The sequence below is a fragment of the Callithrix jacchus genome, chromosome 8 (genome assembly GCF_049354715.1).
Source record: "Callithrix jacchus isolate 240 chromosome 8, calJac240_pri, whole genome shotgun sequence".
In the NCBI taxonomy this organism is placed as follows: domain Eukaryota; kingdom Metazoa; phylum Chordata; class Mammalia; order Primates; family Cebidae; genus Callithrix; species Callithrix jacchus.
In genome coordinates, this window is record NC_133509.1 from 140,884,759 (window position 1) to 140,904,593 (window position 19,835).

Sequence of the window (19,835 nt, forward strand, 5' to 3'; positions counted from 1 at the left end):
AGAGGAAGCCAGACCCTGAAGGAAGCCACAGACCCTTGACCTTCAACTACACCTGTCCTGCGGATGCTTCTAAATTCTGCGGGTGCACATGTCCCCTGCAGCCGAGTCTCCTTTCTGAACAAAATTTTGTGTTTTGGCTGATGCTGATGTTCCCTCACTTGGTACCTTATGTAAAGTAATACACAAGTTCACGTGTTCTCTTTTTGTGTTATCACCTTCCAGATTTGCTGACCTAACCTTCTGATTAAGGCTCTGGTTAAATAAGAAAGAGACGGGAGATACGTTCCCCACTCTGTTCATTCACAGACATAGCGAGTTTTTGGAATTGTCTTGGGAAATGGAGAATCCGTCCTTCACAGTTTGCATGGTATATCTGACTTCCATCTTACTTTATGTTCACTACTCACTCCAGCACCTTCTCTGAAGCTTGGTGGACCCAGCTAATTCAGTAGCTACTAAAGTTGAATCCAGAGGCTGCACAAAGATTCTCAGGAACCGTCCAGGCTGTTTTATGCCGTCTCCAGACTCCACCAGCTGAACCTCATATACACAGACATCCTGGTTAGAAACTGCCAAAGGCTTTCACTGTTCCGCTTACACTCACTATCTCTAATTCTCTATGAATAATATTTTAAAGTAGCAAGAAAAATCCAGCTCAGTTCAAAGCCCATACTGAATCCCCTGTGTTCAGTCCTCATTGCCAAGTAGAAACACCTGGAAATCCCAGGGCTGGTGCTCCTCTCCCAGAGATGCAGGACCAGAACTGGGTTGGTTTTCATCAGGAGAGGGAGAGCTCTATTTGATTGCCTCCTACTACATAGCAAGCTGGAAAGTGGGATGCCTTGGATAGGGCAGGGCCCAGAGCAGGTGGGAGACTCCTGGAGAAGTTCAGTGGCAATAAAAGAATTTAGAGAAATATTGTTTCTTATTATGTGACTGTGCCACAAAAATTACTTAGCAATATATTCTATATGTTTTTCACATTTTTTTGAGATGGAATCTCACTCTGTAACCCAGGCTGGAGTCTGTGTTAATGTTTCAGGTGAAGACATCCCTTGAGAGAAAGGAATTTACCAAAGAAAGAGATTTAACTGACTTACATTTCCACTTGGCTGGGGAGGCCTCACAATCATGGTGGAAGGTTAAAGCCATGTCTCCCATGAAGGCAGACAGGAGAAGAGAGCGTTTGCAGAGAAACTCTTTCTTATATATAAAAAGGGATCTAATTAGATTTATTCACTATCACAGGAAGAGCATGGGAAAGACCTGCCCCATAATTCAATCATGTCCCATAGGGTCCCTCCCACCACACATGGAAATTATGGGAGTACAAGTCAAGATGAGATTTGGTTGGGGACACAGAGACAAACCCTATCGATTACAATGATTAAAACAATTGAAAATGACATTGGTAGTCATGGAACTTTGAAATTAGGAAGATTTTCTGGGGAAACTGTCAGATGAAGAGGACCTTCCAAACACTGAAAGTAAACACAGCCTTACCCTTCATCTGTACCTGTCTCTGATTGACTCTGATCAGTGGGTTCTGAGTGCCCTCTGCAGCTGATTTCCTACGTGTGTTCTTGCAGGGAGGTTTGTGTCTGGGCTCACACTGACCTCCCCTCACTTTGTCTCTCGCACACAAATGCATGTCAGTATCCTCAGCTCTCACGCTGTTATTTGCAGATAAAGGGAGTTCTTGAAATTGTCTCTGGAGATGGTGAATCAGCACTTCACGACATCTGGGAAGTATGTGCTAGATCCATCACTACTAATTCATGAGACCAACTCCAGCTTCTTCCACGAGGCAAATCCACCAAAACTGTTCTATGGGCACTTTGAGGTCAACAGACACAGGTGAAAACAAAGGAGGATAGGGTGCAATGATGTCTGCAGGTCCCTGGAAAATGGTGAGGAAGGAAGAGAGACTGAAGTTAAGTAAGTATATTCTAAAAAGAACTGTTACCTTTGTAAACATGATTGATTGCAGTGACCATCAGAAGTGAGCTGATTCTGCAGACACAGAAGAGATAAAGGAAAGGCACCTGCTGATTCCTTGCATAAAGACTGAGGCAAATCAAATGCTTTGACAGAAGAAAGGAAGGTGGGGAAACAGTCTGAGGAGCAGGAGCAGGTCACCATGAGTCAATCAAAATAGATAAAATAGATGAAATCAGTCCTTGAAGTTTGTAGCTGCCTCCTAAGGGAGTCTGGGTGTCCTGAGCATCCCCCGCTGTCCTGAGTGTCCCCTGTGGTTCTGAGAGCCCCCTGGTGTCCTGAGTGGCCCCTGATGGTTCTGAGCATACCCCTGGTGTCCCTAGTTCCCCCTGGTATCCTGAGCACTCCCTTGTGTCCCGAGCACCCTCTGGTATCCTGAGCGACCCCTGATGATCTAAGCACCCCTTGTATTCTGAGCGCTCCTGCTGTCCTGAGTGTCCCCTGCTGGTTGTGAGTGCCTCCTGGTGATTCTTAGTGCTCTCTGTTGTCCCGTGCACCTCCTCCTGTCCTGAGTGCCCAGTCATGTCCTCAGTGTCCCCTGGTGTCCTCAGCTCCCACGGTATCCTCTGTACCCCCTGGTGGTTCTAAGTGCCTCCAGGAGGTCTTGAGTGCCCCCTGGTGTGCTGAATGTCCCCTGGTGTAGTGAGAGCCCCTGCTGTCCTGACCTCCCCTCGGTGTCCAGGGCACCCCCTGGTGGTTCTGAGCAGCATTTACAATGCAATTCCCTCCAGCCTCCCTGCATGGAGATTTGTGTCTGGGCTCACACAGTCATTTCTAATGGTGATGCTCACAGTAATGCAAGTTGTTGTCTTAGGCTCTCAGGTTGGTCATCTTGGGGGAAAATCTTCTGGAAAGAGTGTGCTGAGGGACTGTTTTCTTCTTTGTATGCAACGAGGATACCAGGGAGAACTTTCACTTGAATCACTCATGTTATCACCCACACCAATCCCTGTCGTGAAGCCTGCTGGATCAAGCTTATGCTGTTTTACATGGATGTGAATCCACAGGCTTTGTAGAAAAACCTGACAACGCCTGGGCTGTAGCATTTCTCCCCCTGACTTCACCAGAGAACTTCATACCCGACTTCTGCAAACTCAGAGGGAACAGATTGAGAACAGCTGCGTGTGGGGAAGCCACAACTGAGCCTAAACCACAGGGAAACTGACTATTGAGAGTGATGAGAAGGGAAGCCCAAATCAACCCCGACCCCATGGTATGGACACTGAGGGGCAAAGTGTGGGGTGGATTTTTTTTTACCAGGAACTGCGGGACAGGGGATAAGCTGTTCTACATTAGCAGTGGAGGGGCCTCCTTTCCATGTCTTTCTCACTGCGGACAGGTGTGTGGAGGTGTGGAGCTCAGCAGGACTCCTCCCATCTCTGTCTCTGAATTCCAGGGAGGGAAGGATCAAAGACTCCTGGGACTAAATATTCAGAGTTAATTTGCCCATTGTGCTTTCTTTTTCTCTAAAGTGGACCCTGTTTGGGTACCTTTATAGTATCAATGTTTATTAACATCTAAATACAGTAAACATATAACAAATCTTGTACAGAGGAAACAGACAACTGCCTGTAGTCTGAGTATTTAAAGCTATAAACCACTGTCCTTGAACATAATGCAACATCTTCATTTAGAATTTTCAAAAAAGGAAACTTACAACTTGTCAGAGCTGGAGTCTATAATTACTTCTATCCCAAGCTCATTTTGCCACACAACTCTTCAGTGTCAGACATAGATGCCTGTCAAGAGAAAAGTCAATGTGGGGACATGTGTGCTTATCTGAGGGAAGAGTTCACATAAGGACGGGTGCGCCTGTCTGAGGGGAGAGTCAGTATGGGGACGTGTACATTTGTATGAGGGAAAAGTCCACGTTGGGACAGGTGTGTGTATTTTCTGATGGTAAATGCCCATTCAGAGACAGTGTGTGCCTGGACTGAGATGGAATTTGAGGGAAATCTTTCTCAGTCAAGGGCAAAAGGGGACTCTCTGGATTACTTGCTTGTCAGGAAGGAGAGGAGGGGACTCTGTGGATTACTTCCTTGTCAGAAGGAGGCCATGTTGCACATGAACCTGATAAAGGAAGGTCTCCTGTGAATGGAAACATATGCAAATGGGGAAAGTAACTTCATTCTATGTTGCCTGCATCTCATGCCATCCCTGCCCACATAGTGTAAAGTCATTTGATATTTTCTTTTTACTTGAGATAGAATCTTGCTCTGTAGCCCATGCTGGAGTGCAGTGGCATTATCTCAGCTCACTGCAACCTCCACCTTTTGAGTTAAAATGATTCTCGTGCCTCAGCCTCCTCAGAGAATTTCTCTCAGGAATCCTCTCATCCTTCAGCTAATTTTTTGTATTTCTTTGGGGGATTGATCAGGGTGGTTGGCAAAATTATAAACATTATAGAATAACTGCAAGCCTTCATGGAAGGTCAGGAGGTTTTTGTTAAAGTTTCAGGAAAGAATTGGTCAAAGGCGGCTAGTTCTGTTATCTTGAGGCTTGAAGCACAGGGCAGTTAACAGGGGAATACAAAAGACTTTAAAGGGCTTGTAGTTCTAAGACCAACCTTTGCCAATCCGTGCATGCCTGCCTACTACTTGGTGGGTCTGCAAAAGTTAATTACTCTCTAATGGTGTTATCCATAGACCCTTGACTTTTGATCTATATTAAAGAAAAGCCCGAAAGGCCAGCAAGTCAGGACCCGTGTCCATTAACTCCCTCAGGTTAATGGCCCAGACACACCAGCCCACTCTTTCACTGGAAATCCGTCTTTGAGTGAATTTATTCATCTGTCATTAGGTCAGGGTCAGTGGGTCAAACCTCGACATATTTTTGGTAGAGATGGGGTTTCACTGTGTTGGCCAGGCTCGTCTCAAACTCCTGGTCTCAAGTGTTCCTCCCACCTCAGCTTCTCAAAGAGTTCAGATTACAAGCATGAGCTACCATGGTTGGCCTAGATATTTTTATAGAGTCTGCATTTTACCCTGGGGTTCATGATATGCTAAATAATTTTGTACGTTGTATATATTTTTGCACTTTGCATTAAGAAATTATGACATCTGCCAAATTGTGTGATGTGTCCACTACTACATACATATCGAGGAATGAGGTATGCTGTAAGGATACAGAATCCAAATGAAAGGAGCTCACTGAACATAAAAAAGCTGTGGCGATTTGAGAAATGAATCATTTAGCACTATCTTCTCCAGAGCATAAAGTAAACATCTATCAACCAAAACTCCCAAAGAATGCACCATGGAATATTATGCAGCAATCAGAAATGATGAGTTCGTGTCGTTTGTAGGGACATGGATGAATCTGGAGAACGTCATCCTCAGCAAACTGACACAAGAACAGAAAATGAAACACCGCATTTTCTCACTCATAGGTGGGTGATGAAAAATGAGAACACATGGACACAGAAAGGGGAGTACAAAACACTGGGGTCTATTGGGGGGAGGAGGGGTGGGCCAGTGGGAGGGGGAGGTGGGGAGGGATAGCCTGGGGAGAAATGCCAAGTGTGGGTGAAGGGGAGAAGAAAAGCAAGGCACACTGCCATGTGTGTACCTACGCAACTGTCTCGCATGCTCTGCTCATGTACCCCAAAACCTATAATCAAATAAAAAATTTAAAAAAAAATGCTTCCCTGTTTATTTCTATTTCAGTAGTGAACAGGCACTATCTGCCTGTTTAGTTTGTCTTTATTCTATGAGGAAACATTGAGCACCTGCTTACTAAAAATAATCACAAAGAATAAATATGTGGGTCAGAGTCTGCTCTGGGCTTTTGGCTGGGAAATGCTGTCAGCTCCTGGCATCCCACTCTGATCCCACTTTTCTACTGTCTGTCTCTTAATTCCTTGGCGTTCAGCTGGGAAATGCTGTCAGCCCCTGGCGTCCCACTCTGATCCCACTTCTGTACTTTGTCTTTGTGTCTGTCTCTTAATTCCTTTGGCGCCACTTGGGTTGGGGTCTCCCTGACTGAGCTGGTCTCGGCAGTATTTCACAGCTCAAAGCCTGATCTAGGATGAGAAAAAGACATAGATGCCACATCAGCCATACACGAGCAGGTTGCTAAGGGACCAAGCCCTGGTTCTGCTTGAGGAAATGCACCCTTTGCCTCATTTCTAAGCTTTCTGCAGACACAACTCTTCCTAATGAAGAACAAGCTCCACCCTGAGAATGTGCTTCTTACAGTGAACACACATTTTTTGACACAGGAATTACCTTAGTTGTTTCTGGGACAACTACTGTCTGTGTCATTGTGCAGGGACCTTGACTCCATCCTGGTCCCATTAGAACAGTCAGAGCTCACTGGTAACTCTGAATAAGTGACTACTAATTATCCCATGTAAGTGTCCAGCAGGCCCCACGGACACCTCTGAGATCTGCTGGGTGTTCCCAAGACTGGGTTCCCATCACCTGCCTGGGAATACTGAGCTTTCAGGCCCTACAATGGAAACATTCTTGGTTCACAGATTTGCCCTGGTACATGTGATTGGTACTGAGTTTTCCCTCCCACTAAGAAAAGGAATTTGAGTTTATTGACACACCCAGAGCTACCAAAATAATTACCAAGTAATTTGTGTTTTGAATAAGTTTGGGTTTTATTTCAACTTCACTAAATAGATCTATCTGAAGTATTTACATACTTTAAGTTCACATCTGTAGACAGTCATCTTTACATACTGATTTCTGATCCGTTTGGTCTGTGCATCTGCCACACTCTTGAATCCATCACTGCCAAGTCACACACACAACACAGAAAATATTACTTAGGTGTGTGTATTCTGAATATCCTATTTATAGGAATAGAGTGTCTCCCACAGGTGTGTGCCCATTGAATTAATAAAACCATCCATATCTTTCATATTCTCATTATTAAGATACATATTATCCTAGAATGCCACTTTTAAATATAGATCTTATTGCTTTGTTGAGGGACATATTAGTCCAGATCAGATAGAGTATTTAAAGGCATATCAGCAACTTCTTGAACACTTCCTTTAGAATGATTTAGAATAAGGAAGACTAAGGCCCTGATAGAATATTTCTCATTATTTGTCTCCTAAAAGTAAGTGAGAACATACAGTATCTTGTTTCTGCTCCTGCATTAGTTTGCTAAGAGTAATGAACTCCAGTTCCATCATGTTCCTACAAAGGACAGAATTTCATTCTTTTCTTAGCTTCATAGTATTCCGTGGTTATATGTATCATATTTTTCTTTATCCACTCTGCCAGTGATGGGTAAGTAGGTAAATTCCATGTCTATGCTATTGTGAAGAGGGTTGCAATGTACCTACCTGTCTATATTTCTTTTTTTCTGTAGAAAGTGATTTACTTAAAGAGAGAGAAACAGGAGAAGGAGAGAGAAAGAAACAGTTAACTCTAACACTGAGTGAGAGAATCCAGAAAGATGGAATCCAGGAAAGAAAAGCAGCTTCCACGAGAGTGTTAGGGAATAGAGAGAGATGGAATTTAGGAGGAGAAGACAGGCTTTCATGAGAGAGTGTGGAAGGGGACTCCAGAGGGGAAATCCAGGAGAGAGAAAGACGGCTTCCAGGAAGGGAGTGTTTGTGGAAAGGGACCCAAACATGGAGTCCCACATGTTTATATTTCTTTAATTATATGTTCAGTTTGGGGATTGTTGGGTTGAATTAAACTTCTGTTTTTGGTTGAGAGATCACCACACTGCTTTCCACAATGGTTACACTAATTTGTATTCCCTCCAAAAGTGTATAAGTGTTCCTTTTCCCTATAGCCTTAACAGCATTTGTTATTACGTTTTTTAAGATTAGCCACTCTGACTGGTATGAGATGGTACTTCACTGAGGTTTTGGTATGTATTTCTGTAATAATAGTGATATTCAGCATTTTTTCTTCCTTTTTTTTGAGTCCAAGTTTTGATCTTGTTACCCAGGCTGGAGTGCAATGGCACGATCTCTGCTCACCACAACCTCCGCCTCCTGGGTTCAGGCAATTCTCCTGCCTCAGCCTCCTGAGTAGCTGGGATTACAGGCACGTGCCACCATGCCCAGCTAATTTTTGTATTTTTAGTAGAGATGGGGTTTCACCATGTTGACCAGGATGGTTTTGATCTCTTGACCTCGTGATCCACCCGCCTCGGCCTCCCAAAGTGCTGGGATTATGCTTGGTCACATGTAGGTCTTTTTTACAAGTGTTTTTATGTCCTTCAGCCCCTTTTTTTCTTGTATGTTTAAGTTCCATGTAGACCCTCAGTATTAGACATCTGTCAGATGTATAGGTCAAAAATATTTTTTTCCATTCATAGGTTACCTGTTTGCTCTGTTAATAGTATCTTTTGCTATGCAGAAGCTCTTCAGTTTACTTAGGTCCCATTTGTCCAGTTTTGATTTTGTTCCAGTTGCTCTAGCATTTTCATCATAAAGTCTTTGCCAGTTCTTATGTCCTAAATTATATTTCCTAGGTTCTTATCCAGAATTTTTATAGTTTTAGATTTTACATTTATATGTTTAATTCACATAGAATTTGTTTAAACTGATGCTAAAAAGCATTTGATGAAAACATCCTTTCATGAACAGAAATCTTTAAAATTGGGTATAAAAAGAACACATCGCGACATAATAAAAGTTACATTCGAAAGACTTTCAGGTAGTATTATATTGAATGAGAAATAACAACGAATTTCTTCTCTGAGATCTAGAACATGACGAATATTCCCATGTTAAGTACTGTTAAAGCATAAACCCTTCGGCTGCCACCACAGGCAGCTCTTACCTACAAGCACCACCCACTGGCCTGATGTTCAAACTGCATGACCCAATACAAAGTCATTACCATCAGTATAGAGCACTTGAAAATGAGACGAGCTTTTCAAAACTTCTGTGATTCCAACTCCAGAAAAGACCATGAGGCAACTCACACGACCAATATGTTACTGGTCACCACACCAAAGCTATTAATAACAAAATAAATCAGACAGAGTATATGTCCCTCACCTGGCCATTCCCATCAAGGCTGGTGCTTTTGCTTGCCAGGCTTCGTGGCTGATCTCTGCCCAGTTTCACCCTACTCTGAGGGGCTGAGCAGAGAACTCAGGTCACTGTGCATTTCATGGACCAGCTCATTGCCTGAAGCAATGGAGAGCTTCTCTGTGCACCGATGTCAATCATGTACACATGTGCTTCGGCCACAGTTAGCTCAAACCTGTAAGGACCACCTACTGACGTGAAAGATGAACAGAACAATGCAATACAATATCCACTGAAACAAATGCATTCCAAATTAGAAATGGCTCCTGAGGCCTCAACTACCAAGGACCTGCAGGAGGCGGGGAGCCTGCTCCCAGGTCCAGTATATTGTTACTACAACCAACATTTCAGAAAGCCACTATAATGGCTTTTATACATGAGGAACTCTTTTTTTTTTTTTGGAGATGAAGTCTCACTCTGTCATCCAGGCTAGAATGCAGTGGTGTGATTTCGACTGACTGCAACCCATGCCATTCTGGTTCAAGTGATTCTCCTGCCTCAGCCTCCTGAGTAGTTGGGATTACAGGCATGTGTCACTATACCCGGCTAATTTTGGCATGTATTTTTGAAAAAATGTGTATTCACATCATGTGCCTATGTAGTAACAGGAGTATTTTGTAGTTGTTGTTGTCCTCAGAAGACATGGCATCAGCTGCATGTATCCTGGACCCTTACCACTGCACACACAGATCCAGTGCCACTATGAACACACTGGACTCGAGGATACTGCAAATTCCAAAACTGGTGTCCCCAAAACAGGTGACTCTGAACATACCAAAGCATCAGCTCTGCATGTCCCTACAGCCACGGATGCACACGGTACTACCAGAGTAATACAGGGCCCTGTTGTTGGCTCTCAGGCTGTTCATTTTGCAGATACAGTGATTTCTTGACTTTGTCTCTGGAAATGGTGAATCAACCCTTCAGACTTTGGATAGGTTGTGCTACCCCAACTACTGCTGAGACCCACTCCAGCCCTTCCCTGAAGCCTGACGGACCCACCTCATGCAGTAGCTACTAAAAGTGAATCTAGAGGCTGCATAGCAGAGTCTCTGGGACCCCCTGGGCTTTACCAAGCCTTCCCCAGGCTCCTCCAGATGCACCTCACATTGGACACCTGCAAATACAGAGACATCCTGGTCAGAAACTGCCACACACATCCACTGTTTCTCTCACTCATATCCACCCACACTCAGTAACTCTAGTTCTCCACGAATCACCTTTTAAAGTGAATCCTCAGCGTTCAGAGAGCTGAACGCTAAATGGAAACTCCTGGTAGGTCTGAACTGGGCTCTTCTACAGAGGCAGGATGAGGGCTGGGCTGGTTTTCATCAGCAGAGGGAGGACCCTGTTTGCATGTCTTCTTCTCTATTGCAAGCTCTGGTTGGGACAGCAGAGGACAGAGCAGTGCTCAGTTTAGATGTGAGACTCCTGGAAGAGCTCAGTGCCAATGACAACATCTGGGAAAATATCACTTATTCTTATGTGATTCTGCCATTAAAATTACTTAGCAATTATTATTTCCTTTTTACATATTTGTACAAATAGAAATAAAACTGCGTTAAGCAAACTTTGAGAGACATGGAGAGAAAAACAGAAAACAATAAAAATTAGGAGGATAATTTAACATTTCACTTTCAATAATGTATAGAACATCCAGAAAGCTACTCAGGAGGCTGAGGTAGGAGAATCACTTGAACCTGGAACATGGAGGTTGCCGTGTGCTGAGATTGCACCACTGCATTCCAGCCAGAGACACTGCGAGACTCCATCTCACACACACAAAGAAAGAAATTTCTTAAGAAGCCAGTGGACCTGAACAATACTTTTGAACAAACTAATTTAACAGAAATCTGCAGAATCTTTGATACTAAGAGCAGTGTAATATGCATGTTTCCCAAGCACAGACTACATATTCTCCATGATAGGTCATATTTAAAGAAGTAATGACAATCATTCTCTCACTTTTCCAAAAATTGGTGAGGTACCAAACTGCCAGACTTTATATAAGGTTAAAATTATCATATTTTCAGTAACAGACAAGGTTACAAAAAAAGGAAACTACCAACCAATGTTCCTAGGAGATATAAATGGCCCCCCACACACACTACAAATAATAGTCAACTAAATTCGACAAGATTTTAAAAGGATTATACACCATGACCACCTCAAATTTATTTTTGAGCTGCACAGATGATTCAACACCCTTAAAACAATAAATTTGATAGGCCAAATTAAGATAAGGGGAAAAAATGTTCCTATTAACATCGCACCAGATAGAACATAACATTATTAAAAAAATTCAAAGTTTCATGATAAAGCTTGAAACAAAGCAGCAATACAAGAAAATCATACATAATAAAAGTCATTATGAAAAGCCATAGCTATTAGCACAACGGTGAAATGTTACAACACTTTGGTCTAATATCTGTAACAAGACAAGAAGAGATTGGAAGCATTTTATTCTCAGACGTGAAGATTACTTACAAAAATAATCAGAACAGGATGCTATTGGCATAAATGCATACAGAGAGATCAGAAATAAACCCACATATTGATGGCAAATTTATTTTCAACATGAGACCCAACATGAAGGCAAACTGATTTTCAACATTTTCTATGCAATGGCTAAATCATACTCTCTCCCAAAGAGGGTGTTAAGACAAAATGGATTTTCACATGCAAAGAATTAAAACTTTTAGTAGAGAGTAAGCACAAAAAGTCAACTCTAAGTCAGATAAACAGTTAAATATACAGCCTGCAATTGTAAAATTCCCTCCCACGAAAAGGTTAACAATGATTTCCTAGATTTAACATTAAAAGCACAGACAACAAAAGGAGAACTGAGCAACTGGAACTACATCAAAATATAAACATTTTGCAAAGCAAGGGAAAAAATCCAAACCTACAGAGTGGGAGACTACAGTTTACACTATGCATCTGAAAAACCGTTAATACCTAAAATATATATGTAACTTCTACAATTCATTAGCAAGTCATAACAGCCTGATTGTCAAATGATCAGTTTAGCGTAAAAAAATGTAAGAATTTTAGATGTCATGTAAAAAGACTCTCCATGAGTCATAGTCTGCTTTACCATATACTTGGTTAGCATGTACTTTATAGTCAGGCAAACACTAATCTAGGTAGTGTTGCAAATTTAGAATTAAAACTGTCAACTGACTCTAAGTTAGGTAAATTGTCATTGATTACACGGGTGTGCCCAATTCCATCAGAGCAGAACTAGAGAAGGTGAAATTCTAGAGTGATCCAGCAGCTTCAGCTCTTTCTGAGACTTCCAGCCTGCACTGACGGTGACCAATCTTATGGATACCGTACTTCCCTGTCCATGCCCCAAAATCGTCATCCCCTAAATCTCACAGAAAACTGATGTGTCCATCTGCACCTTGTCAAATCTGAATAAAAGACAAAAAGAGACTCTAAAGTAAAATGATATTTATTTGAAGATGGGCATTGCAATGGGAATATGCATGGGTTCACTCAGGCAGGCAAAATAACATAAAGGATTAAAGATAAAATGAGGAAGATTACATACACTTTTTTGAGACAATTATTCTGGGCTAGAAAACTCAATAAGGGTGGTATAGGTCCATTCTTAGAGAGTTGCTGGGCAGATTCCGCATAGAAGTAATTCTTTTAAGGTTGTGGTGACCTTTGTGCAAGGTTGTGGTTCTCTGGAGTCTATTTATGATAGTTCTTGTTATCAGGAATATGAGCATCAGAACATTTGTCATGGCCTTCCCCAGCTTCATTCAGCAGGGTTTTAACTTGAGTGACCCAATTTTGATTCTGACAACTTTCTCAAGTTGTTTATAACACTATTATTTAATTAAGTGACTCTGACAGTTTGTACAGCACAGGGTCAATTCCACATCTGTATCTCATATTGATCAAACAAGCTTATCCCTTTCAGTTTTCCCTAGCCAGCTGCTTTCCCAGATGAGTCTTCACACAATACAGTGGAGGGTCCTGAGCAACAGGACAGAAGAAAGGCCCATTAGCCTCCCCAAGGTGGCTGTAGGAGCTGCAACCTAGGACATCCCTGAGCTCCAAGAAAAGGGCTTGAGCCCTGTAATTTAGACCACAGAGACCCATCTTTTTTTTTTTGCAGTGAGCAGGAGAAGCAAGTGAAAGAGGGAGAATAAAAGTAAGTAGAAAGATATTCCATAGGGAGCAAAAGAAGCTCCATAGGGAGCAAAAGAAGCACCAGATCAGTGCTGGTGCTGACTTGTACACTTTAGTGTCAGGAGAAGGATCAGATGTGAAACATGTGGGAATCTATATGATGCTGACTCCAGCTCAGCCTCTCTATCAACTGTGCTTAGAATCCCTAGAGCTGGCCAGGTAAGGTGGCTCACGCCTATTATCCCAGCACTTTGGGAGGCTGAGGCGGGTGGATCACTAGGTCAAGAGATCAAGACCATCCTGGTCAACATGGTGAAACCCCGTCTCTACCAAAAATACAAAACTTAGCTGGGCATGCTAGCGCAGCCTGTAGTCCCAGCTACTCGGGAGGCTGAGGTAGGAGAATTGCTTGAACCCTGGAGGTGGAGGTCGCGGTGAGCCGAGATCATGCCATTGCACTCAAGCCTGGGAAATAAGAGCGAAACTCCTTCTCGAAAAAAAAAAAAAAATCCCTAAAGCCTGTTTGAGTCAGGGGATCTCACCGAGGTTTCTATCCTGGGTCTGATTGGGGAAGACTCACCAAGGAACCCCTGAGCTTCCTTGGGATTCTCATCCTGGGGAACATGCTTGAGAACTTTTCATCTCTGTAAGCTTCAATCTGCATTTTGTGCACGTGAGAACAGTTCCTCGTACTAAAGAATATTATGCAGCCATAAAAAAGGTATGAGTTCATGTCCTTTGCAGGGACATGGAAGAATCTGAAAACCATCCTTCTAAGCAGACACAAGAACAGAAAACCAAACACTGAATGTTCTCACTTAGAAGTGGGTGTTGAACAATGAGAACACATGGACACAGGGAAGGGAACATCACACACTGGGGTCTGTCGGGGGTTGGGGGTCTAGTGGAGGGATAACAGGGGGTGAGGATGTTGGGGAGGGATAACAGTAGGAGAAACACCTAATGTAGGTGAAGGGGGGATGGAAGCAGCAAACCACCATAGCACGTGTATACCTATGTAACGATTCTGTAAGATCTGCACATGTACCCCAGAGCTTAAAGTATAATATAAAGAAAGATAAAGCTGAAAGTTCAAATAAGTTGTGGAAGGACGGTAAAAATAAATCTTGTCAAATAAAAAACAAAATCATAATAATTAACCCACAAAATACACAATTCAGAAAACACTGATGTAACCATCACCATTACTAAGATAGAAAACAAATCAATTACCCTCCAAATTTTATCTTGTTCTCTTGCAACACCTTCCTCCCTCTTCTTTTCTCTCACCTTTTCCCCATTCAAATACTGACCTTTTTCATGTTACTTTAGTTTCTATTTTGTATACTGTATAAAAGTGTAATCATAAAGGATGTAGGGTTTTTTGGCTTATTTTAATTATATGTACTTGTGAATTTACTTCTCTTGTGATTCTATCAAGTCTTGTAAATTGTAATGACGAGAAGAATGCCAACGAATGAATTTGCTAAATTCGGTGTTTAATCTGACACCCTTTGGCATTTGCTGACACAGGAACATAAAGAAAATAATTTTCAGGTCCGACGTACAGCTACAACAAAACCGAAGAATTACCCGTCGCTAAGCTACACTTGCCAGTGGATTTTTACCTGACAAAACATGAGCCTGGGAGAAATCACAAAAGCAGCCAATTCAAAGCAAAGCCCTTTCTCCTACTCAGCTGGACCTAAGACCACAGTTACCGGGAAGGCAGCTTCCCCATCTCCGGAACTCAAACGCTCCGCCCGCCTCGGCCTCCCCAAGTGCTGGGATTCCAGCGTGCGCCCCGCGCCCCGCGCCCGGCCAGCAAAGGCAACGTCTGAAAACCCCCTCACGTCCTGTCAGGGACAGAATCCGGAGTTTTCAGAGGACACGCCGAGTCCAGCATGAAAGGCTGACACTGAGGAGCTCCCGACGCCGCCGGCAGCAGCCGCTCCGAGCTCAGACCCGTGGGCGGTGGTGGGAGCGCCTTCCCGCGGCGTCAGGCACTGGCTGCAGCCCTCGGCCGGGCCGCGCGGGCTCCGCATCCTTTGGCGGGAAGTCCTCAACCCAGGCGGCCCAGCGGAGGCGCAGCGCAGTGCGGGCCGCAGGGAAGACGCCCCAGCAGCTCGGCCGCCCCCCGCGTGCCCGCGCCGGGAACTGCGTCTGTGGACACCCAGCGCGGCCTCCCTGGGCAACGAGTCGGGATGGCGCCCCCTCGCCCCCAGCAGGCGCCCCCTCGCGGCCCACGCCCGCCCCCTGCAGCCAGAGCGCGCGAACCTGCCCCATCGGCCGCAGCTCCTCCGCCGGGACCAAGCTGAGCGCTGCCCGAACTATGGGCGCCCCCGCCCGCTCCCCGCCAGGCTCCCCGGGCCTCTGGCTCCGCCCATGTCCAGCGTCATTTCCAGGAGACGCGCCTTCGCCATGATTTTGGTAAAAGCAGATGGCAACTGACAACACGTGCACTTTCCTGCCTCAGTCATACCCCGGAACCTCCTTACATCCGGGCGGGGCAGAGGCGGCCAATGTTTACTTTTAAAAGGTCGGGGAACGCCGAGCGGCTTTTTCATGGGGTATGCACAGGCCCGCTAGAAACGGCCGGTAACGGGTGGAGGGCACGTCCAATGGGACAAACGTGGAAGGTTCTCCGGTTTCTCCCCAGCCACGGCCAGGTCTGGCAGAAGAATGACCATGGCCTGGTGGCTGCTGCCCGTTCCCCCCTCGTCCTCCAGGATTCTGCTCACCTTTCTGGCCCTAAAGCCTTTATCCCAGTTCCGACTGGGACACGAGTCACCGCAGGATCCGGAGCTTCAGGGCTGCGTGGCCTGAAAGGAAGCGGAGCAGCGTCCCAGATCCCGCTTTCCGGAGGCCCCAGAGCCCGGGACTATCCGCGTCCTACTGGCCCCCCGCGCTTCCCCAGACCGCCCACTTCCCATCGTCCCCCGCGCGTCTCCGAACTGCCCACGTCCCATCGGCCCCCGCGCCTCCCCAGATGGCCCACCTCCCATCTGCCCCCGCGCATCTCCGAACTGCCCCCGTCCCATCGGCCCCCGCGCGTCTCTGGACTGCCCACGTCCCACCGGCCCCCGTGCTTCCCCAGATGGCCCACCTCCCATCGGCCCCCGCGCCTCTCCGAACTGCCCACCTCCCATCGGCCCCCGCGCATCTCCGAACTGCCCCCATCCCATCGGCCCCCGCGCATCTCCGAACTGCCCCCGTCCCATCGGCCCCCGCGCGTCTCTGGACTGCCCACGTCCCACTGGCCCCCGCGCTTCCCTGCCCACTCAAAAGCTCTGTTTCCGGGTAGCTTGGCAGGGACTTCCTTTGGGTTGTGCAGAGTTGGGCCTGGAGACCCAACATATCCGGACACCGGCGGGATCCAGGCTGGGAGAGACCGCCATTCCCATCAGTGTCCGAGGTGGACAGAGACGTTCCCGCTGCTTTGAGGCCAAGGCTCTTCGGTGGCGGCCACAGAAGCCATGTCTGTCCAGGGGCGCCAGGCTCACCTGAGGCCCAGGGTAGACGGTCCCGGGAGCTGACCCCGCTCAGCTTCTCACTACGCCCCCAGTGTCCCTGTATTCAGCCACCACTTCACCATGAAGGCGCACAGCTCTGAGCCCTGAGAGGCCCCTTGTTCCCTCGGAGACTCCGCAGGGAACACCGAGTAGGGCCCTGGATTCACAGCCCTGTAGGAGCTGCCGAAGGAGCCCCCTTGCTCTCCCACCACCCGGAACACGGAGCACGTTCTCAAGATGGAACCATCCGGGCAGCTGGGACCAGGGAACATGGTGAGGAGCTTACAGCAGCCGGAGTGCAGAGTCTGAGAGCTGGGACCAGGGAAGATGGTGAGGGGCTCACAGCAGCCGGAGTGCAGATCCTGAGAGCTGGGACCAGGGAAGATGGTGAGGGGCTCACAGCCGCCGGAGTGCAGAGCCTGAGAGCTGGGACCAGGGAAGATGGTGAGGGGCTCACAGCCGCCGGAGTGCAGAGCCTGAGAGCTGGGACCAGGGAAGATGGTGAGGGGCTCACAGCCGCCGGAGTGCAGAGCCTGAGAGCTGGGACCAGGGAAGATGGTGAGGGGCTCACAGCCGCCGGAGTGCAGAGCCTGAGAGCTGGGACCAGGGAAGATGGTGAGGGGCTCACAGCAGCCGGAGTGCAGAGCCTGAGAGCTGGGACCAGGGAAGATGGTGAGGGGCTCACAGCCGCCGGAGTGCAGAGCCTGAGAGCTGGGACCAGGGAAGATGGTGAGGGGCTCACAGCAGCCGGAGTGCAGATCCTGAGAGCGGGGACCAGGGAAGATGGTGAGGGGCTCACAGCCGCCGTAGTGCAGATCCTGAGAGCTGGGACCAGGGAAGATGGTGAGGGGCTCACAGCAGCCGGAGTGCAGATCCTGAGAGCTGGGACCAGGGAAGATGGTGAGGGGCTCACAGCAGCCGGAGTGCAGATCCTGAGAGCTGGGACCAGGGAAGATGGTGAGGGGCTCACAGCAGCCGGAGTGCAGATCCTGAGAGCGGGGACCAGGGAAGATGGTGAGGGGCTCACAGCAGCCGGAGTGCAGAGCCTGAGAGCGGGGACCAGGGAAGATGGTGAGGGGCTCACAGCAGCCGGAGTGCAGAGCCTGAGAGCTGGGACCAGGGAAGATGGTGAGGGGCTCACAGCAGCCGGAGTGCAGAGCCTGAGAGCGGGGACCAGGGAAGATGGTGAGGGGCTCACAGCAGCCGGAGTGCAGATCCTGAGAGCGGGGACCAGGGAAGATGGTGAGGGGCTCACAGCAGCCGGAGTGCAGAGCCTGAGAGCGGGGACCAGGGAAGATGGTGAGGGGCTCACAGCAGCCGGAGTGCAGAGCCTGAGAGCGGGGACCAGGGAAGATGGTGAGGGGCTCACAGCCACTAGAGTGCAGATCCTGAGAGCTGGATGCAGTTCTGCTCATCACTCACAGGCTTGCAGGCTTCCTCGGGAATCCACCCACCGACTTCACAGAACGCCGTGTCTATGAACCCCCAATATGCCATTCAGTTTCGAACCTCACTCAGCTCCGGATGCCCATCACTTGCAGAATCCAATTAACAAGGGCAAGATCTGGTACAAAGATGAGTGTATTAACCATAGCAGGTGAGGGGGAAGTGACTGGATTCCCATCCGAAGCAACCACTTCAATTTTGAGGAAAAGGCAGGGGTTTGAAAAGGAAAAGATGAGAAAGGCTTGCAAGGATTGGGCTGAGTACAAGGTCTGTGTATCTTGCTCTGTTTGCTCTCTGGCGTCCCAGTTCACCTGGATCTTAGCCTGGCATCATCTCAGCAAGGCCTGGGTTATTAACTAGGAACTTTGAAGTCACCTGGAATTTTGCAGCTGGGTCTCCAGACTTTGTCTGTCTCAAAATTAACTTCTGGAACTTCCAAAAGGGCACATAAATCCACACAAACATACCGTAAGATAAATGTGAAGGAAATATTTATGGTGAAAGGGACAGAGATGGAGTCTATTTTAAGGCTTAAGAAAGTTGATTCTGCTCAAGATTATATCTTTATGCCTCAAGATTATATCTTTATAAGAGAGAGAGAAAAAAAGTTTTAACTTCTCTCTTCTGCCACCTTGTAAGACTGCCTTGCTTACACTTGCCATGACTGTAAGGCTCCTGAGGTGTTCCAAGCCATGAAGAACTATTTGATTTGAAGATTAATGATGAAAAGTTTGACTTACTACTTGACAGAATCTCCCTTGATGAAGATGAAAATGTCAGAGACCTTAAATTAATGACCATGTTGGATTCTTGGCAGCTGTCTACCCAAGGATCCCATGTCCAAGAGCACGATTCTCCTTCCAAAGTGTGGGTGTGGACATGAGGAGTAGCCTTTAGGAGATGGGGCTGCCCTTAGTTGATGTAACCTCGTTTGATTTCTTGGAGGTTTGCAGTCTTCAGGCTGTCTGTCATCCAGGACCCTGGCTGTTTGTTAGCGTGCCTCCTTTTGTGTGAAGAACTCTGCATGAAATTACCCAGGGCTGCCAAAATCAAATATGAACTGGGTAGCTAAAAAATGACCAGAATGTATTTGCTTACATTCCTGGAGACTTGAAGTTCAAAATCAAGTGTAAGCTGTGCTGCAGTCCCTCTGAGACTCAGGAGAATGCTTGTCTGCCCTTTTCTCACTTGTGGGGGTGACTGGTAATCCCTGACATGCTGTGGCTGGCTGCTGCACCACTCTAATCTTTGCCTCTGCTGTCATATGGCACACTGTATGTCTCTGTGTCTGTGTCCAAATTTTCTTGTTCTTCTTTTTTTAAATTATACTTTAAGTTCTGGGGTAAATATGCAAGATGGGCAGGTTTGTTACATAGGTATATACCTGCCATGGTGGCTTGTTGCATCCATCACTCTCTCATCTACATTGAGTATTTCTCCCAATGCTACCACTCCCCTACCCCACACCCTCTGCTATCCCTGTACTAGCCCCCATCCTCCCAAAATGCTCTGGTGTGTGATATTCCCCTCACTCTGTCCATGTGTTCTCGTTGTTCAAAACCCACTTATGAATGAAAACGTGGTGTTTGGTTTTCTGTTCTTGCATCAGTTTGCTGAGAATGATGATTTCCAGCTTTATCCATGTCCCTGCAAATGACATTAACTCTTCCTTTCTATGGCTGCATAGTATTCCATGGTGTATATGTGCCACATTTTCTTTA

General features: G+C 46.5%; 1 long non-coding RNA gene across 1 annotated transcript; it reads right to left on the reverse strand.

The window, feature by feature from the left end:
• Positions 1-5,637: 5,637 nt before the first annotated feature.
• Positions 5,638-15,315, reverse strand: LOC128930855 (uncharacterized). The gene is made up of 3 exons (XR_013521639.1): positions 10,231-15,315; positions 10,013-10,127; positions 5,638-9,185 (listed from the first exon to the last, which is right to left on the reverse strand). It is a non-coding gene; the product is annotated as an uncharacterized LOC128930855 (long non-coding RNA).
• Positions 15,316-19,835: the final 4,520 nt, after the last annotated feature.